The sequence below is a fragment of the Artemia sp. Qi Xiang Cuo genome, chromosome 17 (assembly GCF_049724085.1).
Source record: "Artemia sp. Qi Xiang Cuo chromosome 17, ASM4972408v1, whole genome shotgun sequence".
Taxonomy (NCBI): Eukaryota; Metazoa; Arthropoda; class Branchiopoda; order Anostraca; family Artemiidae; genus Artemia; species Artemia sp. Qi Xiang Cuo.
The window spans coordinates 8,163,475-8,173,457 of NC_142810.1; the positions used below are offsets into that span (position 1 = coordinate 8,163,475).

Below are 9,983 nucleotides of genomic sequence, written 5' to 3' on the forward strand. Positions count from 1 at the left end.
TTGTTCAACGTAGTTTAAAGTTCTGAAAATTATGTATTTAAGGAAGACAAACCTTTAGAAATCGTCTATAAAGCTTACTTTGAGTCCAAGAAGACGACACATTTTTTGATAGTCGAGGTTTTGCTTGAACTACCTTAAGTGCCTCAATTATAACTTTTTTTTCCAGCAGTCAGAATGGAAGATCCATTTGGTTGCCTTGTACAAATATTCAAAGAGTACAAAATATGGACAAAATTTGGCTGAAAATGATATATTTTCTGTCGGTCATTAGATATATTCACGGAACAGAAAGTTTGAAACCCTGATCCTGTGTATTGTTTTCATCATCAACCAATTGATATCCTGCCGTCCATCTTAAGCAGTAACAAGGAGTTGGTGCAAGGTATTTTCAGGTCCCTGAACAGGGACCTGAAAATTCCCTGTCTGTTGAACTTGGTAGAGTATTTTATATAGGTAAATTGGTAAAATTCTACTTTAGTTACTTTTACCTATCTTGGAAAGGGGTGAGGTTAGGAAACTGAAACTTTCAGGGATGGGTCTACAGGCTTAAATATATATCATATTATTGAGTTAGGACTAAAGTGAATACACCATTCGATGCCTTTTTTTATGTTGATTACGAATATAATAAGAATTTCTGTCAGAAATGAATTTCAGCCCCCCCCCTATATATGCCAATTCAGGGTTAGGTTAGGTATAGCCTATATAGGGGGGGGGCTGAAATTCATTTCCGATAGAAATGCTTATTATATTCGTAATAAGCATAAAAAAAGGCATCAAATGGTGTATTCACTTTAGGCTTATTTGAAACTCAATAATATGATTTGGTATATATTCACCAAAATATGTCCTGGGAAGGTATTTTTAAGTAATTATCTCCTCTCCTTCTCCCTCTAGAGGATCCTGAAATTTGCCTACATGACATGTCTATACCTATTGAAATTTTGACAAAACAACATTTTACCTTAATTTTCAGTTATAAGATTCTTTTTCTCTGGCTTTAGTACTGAAAATGTAATTTCTGTTATTTGAGTAGTATTTTAAGCCATATCAATGTTAATTTTCAAAATTTAGGAAATGTATTTGCATATCTTTAAAAACTCTATAAATCAGGATTGAGCAAAGTTGTGAGGCAGAAGATCTATTTTACAAGGTTTCACTTTTATAACACACATAATTTTAAAGGTCATCAAAGGTCAGGATCCTCTAGAGGAAGAAGGAATGGAGGTAGGTAGGTCTAGCCTACTTCAAAATACCTTCCTGGACATACTTTAGCCTGTAGATCCATCCCTGAAAGTTTCATTTTCCTAACCAAACTCCTTTCCAAGATAGCCAAAAGTAGCTAAAGTAGATTTTACCGGCCAATTAGTTAAATGATTCGTCCCCTCCTGTGATGGAGTAGTCTTCTTTTAGATTCATTATTTGTTATTGTCTCCATGGGATACCACTAGATGGCTAATTTGACAGTGTATATATATGCAAATCTTTAAATTGGCCAACCAGTAGGCCTATATTAAGCCTAGGAGTCCAGCTGGACATAAGGAAACATATTAAGAAAATCATCATGGTTGTTTCCCAGACAGTGCACCCTATCCCACCCCCATGGTCTGAGATATAGGACCTAGGGGGGTCAGAAAAATTTGAATTTCTTAGGGCTGTTTTTTCACTAATCAATGTGCTTAAATCTTACATTGGTCAATATTTACCAAATCATATTATTGAGTTTCAAATAAAGTGAATACACCATTCAATGCCTTTTTTTTATGCTGATTACAAATATAACAATCATTTATTTTGTAAATTAATCTTAGCTCCACCCCCCTATGTTTGCCGATTCAGGTTATATATTTCCACATTAGGGGGGGTGGGGGGCAAATTTTATTTCTGATGTAAATGGGAGGTAAGTTTAAACTTTACCCCCACCACCCCCTAATGTGGAAATATATATCCTGAATTGGCATATATAGGGGGGGGGCTTAAATTCATTTCCAATAGAAATTATACCCTGAATTGGCATATATAGGGGGGGGGGGGCTTAAATTCATTTCCAATAGAAAGGATTGTTATATTAATAATCAGCATAAAAAAGGCATCAAATGTTGTGTTACACTTTATTCCCAACTCAATAGGCTAATATGATAAGGTAAATATTGACACATCTTTTGTCAGAAATCGCTCTAAAATAAAATCTTTGAACTGTGATCTTACATCTTTTGTGAGTAAAATTCTGCTTTAGCTACTTTTGTCTATCTTGGAAAGAGGTTAGGTTAGGAAATGAAACTTTCAGTGTTGGATCTACAGGTTAAAGTATGTCCTAGGAAGGTATTTTGAAGTACATACCTCCACTCCTTCACCCTCTCGAGTGTCCTGGCTTTTGATGATCTTTAAAAATCTGTGTGTTATAAAAGTGAAACTTTGAAAAATTAATCTTCTTCTTATCTGAAGTACAACAACATTGTTTTCAGCTTCACAGCTTTGCTTAATCCTATTTTATAAGGTTTTAAATATATAAAAATACATCTTTTAAATTTTGAAAAAAAAAACCATTAGCATGGCTTAAAATTCTACTCAAATAACACAAATTGTATTTTCAAAACTAAAACCAGAGAAACAGAAACTGGTAACTGAAAATTAAGGTAAAAGTTCGTTTTAACAAAACTTCAATGGGTATGACCTGTCATGTGGGGACATTTCAGAACCCTTTGGAGAAGAAGGAGTGGAGGTAATTACTTCAAAATATCTTCCCAGGACAAACTTTAGCATGTAGACCCATCACTGAAAGTTTCATTTTCCTATCCTAACTGCTTTCCAAAATAGCTAAAGTAGAATTTTACCCTTCTGTCATTTTATGCAACCATCTTTCATCATTCTGCTCTGATCAGTGGTCTGAAAACAACAATGAATATATCATCAAAGTTCTCTTATCATTGTTCTCTATGGTAAAACAGTGGTGGTCTTTACACTTTTTGTTAACATCAGTGAGTTTTAAGATCTTAGAACAAAGATGAGTTATAAAACAATAATCTTTGCAGAAAGATGTAAGATCTTAGTGCTAAAAAAATGGGCCTATTCATGGACTATATACCCCCACCCGCTAATATGCACATATATACTTAGAATTGCATCCTCAATCAAAATATAACATACAGTTTCATCACAACTGGACTTAACTCCTATCTTCGTCCTCTGAGGGATGCCTGTTTCCAATCATCATGGTTGTTTTCCCGACCGTGCACACTATCCCCCCCCTCATGGTCCAAGATGAAGGACCTAGTGGCATCAGAAAAATTCTAGATAAGATACTTTTAATCAAATTGGGCCTATCTTGGAAACTGGCTAGTTTATGAACATTTAACTTTCAAAATGGAATCCAGGACACAAAACACCCTGACAGTATTGCCTAGCTAGTGTACTGTGTTAACCTTCTTCTCATCTCTTGTGTTCTAGAAATTTGTCTACTTGACTTATGACTTTTCCGTATTCTATCCTCGTGTTTTGGTTTTGAAAATACTATCCCCTGTTTTTGAATTTAATTTTAATTCATGTCAATATTTTTTTTTTGCAAAGTTTTGAAGTTGAAAATATTAGATCTTAACTTTCTACCAGATAATTTGTGTATATATCATAGCTATGTGCACATTTTGTTTAAAGTCTATCCAATTTTTCAAAATATCAGAAAAATCCATGAATATCAATTCTGAAGAATCCGATTTAATCAACCAGCAGGGCAAAATAGCAATACATACAGTCCCTTTTTAGGTGTACATACATGACCATTCCATTACATAAAGAGACATGTTAAGAAAACAATTCTTCTTTCATGAAATGCAAATTAATCCTAGTTAACTTATTTTCCTGGGGAAGGACATGTAACCTCACTATTTTCCTTGTTTATAAATCGCATTTTTTAATATTTATGTCTATTCTCCAAGTCTTGAAAATCATTTATTAAACAAACACCTAAAGCCATCAAGCTAATCTAACCTTAACCTAGGATTTTTCAATATTTGCCTATTTATATCATTTTGGTAGATGACAGTGATTGTGTTTAACTTTCATATATAGATTATTTGAAAACAGATAAATGCTGTCAAATCTGTTTATTTTTCACAATTTTGTTTAAAAAAATTGTACAACAGTGAAAGAAGTGATGATAAAGATTTTCCCCCTGCAAAATATATCAACTAGAATTATTTTGCATATTATGAAATAAGAATTTTTTTTCTTAACATGGCTCCTTGTGTAATGGAATGGTCATACATATGCACCCATTTTAATTTAGCCTAGTTTTAAAGCATAGTGAGCCATATTTACAGTTCTGGGATGTTGACATGCTACTCAATATCCCTAGGTACATCAAAATACCCTCCTGGGACATACTTGAGTCTGTAGACCCATTCCTGAAGGTTTCATTTTCCTAACTTAACTGCTTATATAATAACCTACTTGCTTATATTGTTCCTAGAAGTAAATTATTTTACTTTACCCCCTCCTGATGTGCAAATATATAGCCCAAATTATATAGATTATAGTCAATCCATTCTCCTGTAATCTGTTGCTGTTAATATTGCTTCTTTGTTTGCTATTAAATCAATTCAAACAAACATCAGCCTAACTTTGGGCAAAATTTCTAAAACTCAAAATCTGCAGGGATAGACCTACTTAAAAGGTAAATTATGGTTATGAATTTGATTATAAAATGTCCATCTAGAACTTTTCAATTACCAGTAAGTTTTGTAGAATTCCAGATAGGAAAAGGGACCTACTGGATTCCCAGACCTAGTAAACTTCAAAAAGCATACATTTGTAGGTATTAGATCACTACAAGAACTAAGCAGATGATTTAACCATCAATAAAGAAAGATTAACAAAAATTTACCCATGTTTTGTCAACATTTTTTATCTACATAACATACCATATTACCTTTAAGGGGATATATGATCACATGTGCTTTTTTGTTTACTCTGGACACATATCAAACTTTCCTTTTGCTATTGGTTTTCCCCCCTTAACATGCCTTGTTTGTTTGGCTTAGGTTCCTAACTTTCTTTTCCTTTTGTTTTGCTATTTAGCCTATTGCACAAGGCTTATTTTAATAATTTTCCATACAATTGTATAGTCTTATAAAAAAAAATCCCAATATTGTCCCTCTTCCAGATTGTTGATATCATGTTTTAAATACTTTGTCCTTGTATAATCATTAATTTATTTATTTATACTTTCTTCTCATTTTCTGTTTCTAATCTTTTTGTTTCTTAATCTTTCTATCTTTTAATTTTTTAAATATTTCTTAATCTAGTAAGTATATACAGGACAATTTTGGTTTCATTTTTGGGTGTCACTAGATGTATTGCCAGCCAGGTGTGTTTGAGGGCTAAAAGGGGTGGGTGGCTCTGACAGTGTAAGCTCTGCAATTCAAACCCATTCAGTAGTGGCCCCCTCCAGATGTAGGCTATGACTAGTCTTCACCAGCCATTACCTGGACATTTTAAAGTTGAGGCCATGGAACAATAGCAACTTTGGATGAGTGTGCCAAGTAGTAGAGGGTGACAAGGGAAGAAGGAAAAGCACCACAGAAAAGGTAACTCTTAATACAAAACACAAATAACAAAGTTTATTATTCCGAAAATGTCCTGGAAAAATTGCATAATACAAGTAGTTGAAGTATCTATTAGCTATGTATTCTTAACATAAATAATTATCAAAATTAGTAGTTTAAAAAAAAAAAATTTAGAACCCTGGACTTCTAGAGTCCCTACAGCCGACGCCTATCTCAGTTCTAGTTTCCCGGAAACAGCACATATTACACTTTCGATATAATCGGAGTCTGTTTTCTGCATGGTGGAAAGCATTAAAGCAGGGGTTTCTTTCATTCATCTCTGCAATCTTTTTTCTGTGTTATTGTCTGCAACTTACGTACCAAAAAGATTTCATCGACTGTAATCGTTTCAATTCAAATTAAGTGCTTACATGATGAAACTTTAAGGTTCTATCTCAACTTGTATTCCAAAGTAAATTTATAGTTTTTTGCTGGTGGGTAATAGATTAGTATTATTATATAATTTTATTTATTTTTCTTATAGTATCCTCAGCCATCTGGAGATTGGGAAGAGAATCGGCGTTGTCAGTGTGGAACGCATTATGTCCTCACATGATTCCTGTTTGTAGTCTTGCACTTTCAGCAGTCCTCATCATGGTATGTTTTTTCTTATTTTTCGTGATCTCTCACCCATAACTCTCTCCCAAGTTAATCTTTTTTTTTCTTTTTTGGTGTTGTTATTGTATCGTGATCAGTACTCAGGTTTGGTAATAGTTTATAAAGTGGTGTTTATAAAAGAGCCTAAAATTAAAATATTTACTACTAGAATTTGTTGTATTAACATATTACATTCACAAGTGGTCAGCCACTGAAAAACTGTTGACATGTGATTAATTTGAAGGCTATAAATAAACTAACCATTTGATTCGCCAGATCTAGGGACGGGGACAGGTACCCCAGGCAGCATGACCGAAAGGTGGCAAAACCAATTAAACAGCAAATTGCAAGGTGACCTTCACATATAAGAAGTAATTCAGCGTTTGAAACTATCTAAATTACAATGCGCGAGTATTTTGTCAAGCATATTCTTCTAGCCTTTGGCCTTTGGCCTTTTTTTCCTGTTTTGCTCCAAGGGTTCATTTGTACATTGCGATGATACAGCTAAGTAGGTGAGGCTTAAATTGTTATATTTTGCCCAGCTAGGTAGGTATACTAGGTAACTCCCCCTTTTAATACTTTTAAGAGCATCATATGGTACAAAATTAACAAAAATTAAGGGAGGTAACGATTTTACTCTTTTTAATGGAGACACAAAAAATATATTTTAGAAATCCATGCAAAATACTGTCCAGTCACGTGCGTTATGACACGTGACACTTTATTTTGTTCAATCAATCAAACAGTTCATGTTAACAAACTGTAAGTAAGGAGATGCCCGGCTCAATAGTGACCGCAACTCTAAAAAACGGAATTTTGATACCAATAGATACATCAGAAAAATCAGATTCTTATGCTGGTTTCAAATATATAAGTTTAGTCTTACTCATATACTTGCAGTTAATTGGAAAATTCTTGATGTACCTCTGGGGCTATCCCACATTTATAGTGGCCGCATGCTTATAGATTTATAGTTAATTGCTCTATGGTCATAGATTTGTTTATTATGCTTATTATTTTTTTTATTTCGTTTGTTATCATAGATTGTTATATTATGACAATAGACTTGTTTAGATGGAAAACGCGGTAACAAACATTTTAAGAATTAGAAGTTTTTAAGAGAAGTTTTTATTGAACTACCTCGTAAACCATGAGTTACTCAAAGCCTGTTAAAGAGTATAAAAGAAAATAATTGATTGTATAAGGTGAAAATGCAGTATCCAAATGAAAATCATATTGCACATATAAAAAAACATAGAAATTGGCTAACTCTTGATCTCAGAGAGGCAGAAGACTGCAGATACATTTGCGGAATTAGCTAATTTTCCTGATAAGCATCTTGAGATTAATGGTTGAAGTTTACTTGGACACACTAAAATTCTGGTTTCTTTTTGCACCCCCACCCCCAACAAAATCCTGACTAAACCTTTTAATGGTAGGAAAACTCCAAATAAATCTAACTCAAATATTTGTATATACACAGGGACACATGTTTGTACACTGTAAGCAAATTAGCCTACGTAATGCACTTGCACTGACAATTAAAATAACGAGTAGATTATAGGATTGTAGATTATTGTAGATTATAGGATATAGATATAGGATTTTCAATTGTAATTTGACGTTGATGACTGGTTTTGCTGTTAAACAGACATTCATATTCTAAGTATTGAGCTTCGTCTCTCCCCCAACTCTCAAAATTTAATCAGGGTTTTTTGGAAAAGTGTACAAAATCCCAAGTGTCCAAAGTTCCAAGGTCAATTTGGAGCCAATAGAAGTTGAGACAAATATTACACAAAACCTCCCCAGGATAATAATATAGTCTCAAATGACAGTAATTCACAAAATATGTAGGGGGAAGGGACAAATGCATTTTTAAAAATCAATTAGGAGAATTTATGCTTTATCCAAGGGCAATACCAAAAAGGGTATTTTTCTAATTAAAATATTCCCCCTCCCCACAAAAGTATTCTTTCAGTCTATGGGGAAGTTTCCCATCAAATGGGCACCACTGTTTGATTCTAGATCTTATTCTATTCAGCTTTCTCAAATACTGTCCAAAATAATAAAAAGACTAATATCTAGATTTTAAACAATCCTAACTTGATATTCTAGCCTTAATAATTCAGCTGAAAATAAGGAGTAATATTCAAAAAGTGATAAAATAAAATTTACTCTTTTCAGCCAAGACACTAATGCTATAATAATAATTTAAACATAGCAAATTTATCATGAGGCAATTCTAAAATAATGCATTCAAATTTAAAAGACAATAAAATTACCCTAATACCATTGTATACAGATTCTATCATTAGGCTAATTATGTAATGTTCTAATTCTACTGTTTTTGCAGTAAAATGTGGTGTAAAAAAAGTGTTCTCATCAACAGATGAATATTGCATTCTGGTTTTGATATAAGAAAGCTTTTCAGTGAACAGAAGGAAGCGACCCTGCTCAATAGTAACCGAATAATAACTGAGTAACAATAGCAACTCAATAAAAACCAAGTTTTGACACCAATAGATGCATCTGAGGAACCAAATTTTTATGCTGATTTCAAATATATAAGTTTCATCAAGTTTAATTTTAACTATCAAAAGTTAAGTGCCTGAGAAAATTTGTCTTATATTTAAAAAATGGGGAAACAACCCATAAAAGTCAGAGAACTTTAATGTAAATAACACCATCAGTTTCAGCGTATCAGAGTGCGGATGAAGGATGACAGACTGCCAAGATTGTTCTTTTCGGCCAACCATCTAGGGCTAAACGGAAAGCAGGTCATCCCTATCTGGGGTGGGAGGAAGACATAAAGAAAGATTTAAAGGAAATGGGAACTTCGTGGGTGGGTGTAAAAAGGGAGGCTTTGAATAGATTTGGGTGGAGGAGGAGCGTGCGTAGCTGTGTTGGCCTCAGGCGGCTTGGTGCTGCGGTGAGATTTTAGTAGTAGTAGTAGTAAATTGGTTGTTTCTTATAATCCTACAAACAGAGAATTATCAGTAGTTGGATTATTTACGCTAGGTTTTTTCTTTATATATATATTAGATAGGCTGTGAGATAATAATTTTGTTTGTTTTAAGTTTAAACTTCGCTCTTTACTTCCTCCAGAAAAAAAACTTTGTTTTTAAAATAAATACAATTTAGTAGGCAATTTAAATGTTCTTTACCTTAATATCCGCTTCACAAGCACACAAGAATCATTCTGATGAAATACAAATTGACGCTTCTCTTTATAGCTGCTAATACTTCAGAAGACTTGACATTCAAATCTAATTACTGACGAGTTTTCCAGGAAATAGGAACCTAACTTAAACGTGGAGGCTTTGAATAGATTGGGGTGGAGGAGGAGCGTGCGTAGCTGTGTTGGCCTCAGGCGGCTTGGTGCTGCGGTGAGATTTTAGTAGTAGTAGTAGTAAATTGCTTGTTTCTTATAATCCTACAAACAGAGAATTATCACTAGTTGGATTATTTACGCTAGGTTTTTTCTTTATATATATATTAGATAGGCTGTGAGGTAATAATTTTGTTCGCTTTAAGTTTAAACTTCGCTCTTTTTTTCCCCCAGAAAAAACTTTGTTTTTAAAATAAATATAATTTAGTAGGCAATTTAAAAGTTTTTTACCTTAATATCCGCTTCACAAGCACACAAGAATCATTCTGATGAAATACAAATTGACGCTTCTCTTTATAGCTGCTAATACTCCAGAAGACTTGACATTCAAATCTAATTACTGACGAGTTTTCAAGGAAATATGAACCGAGATAACGGGAAGTGGGAACCGATTTTTT

The 9,983-nt window shown here is 33.4% G+C and overlaps 1 long non-coding RNA gene across 1 annotated transcript; it reads left to right on the top strand.

Annotated features, from left to right (window-relative positions):
• The first annotated feature begins 233 nt into the window (after positions 1–233).
• On the top strand, positions 234–5,732 carry LOC148941859 (uncharacterized). Its single transcript, XR_016143133.1, has 2 exons — positions 234–435; positions 5,301–5,732. It is a non-coding gene; the product is annotated as an uncharacterized LOC148941859 (long non-coding RNA).
• The last annotated feature ends 4,251 nt before the right edge of the window (positions 5,733–9,983 follow it).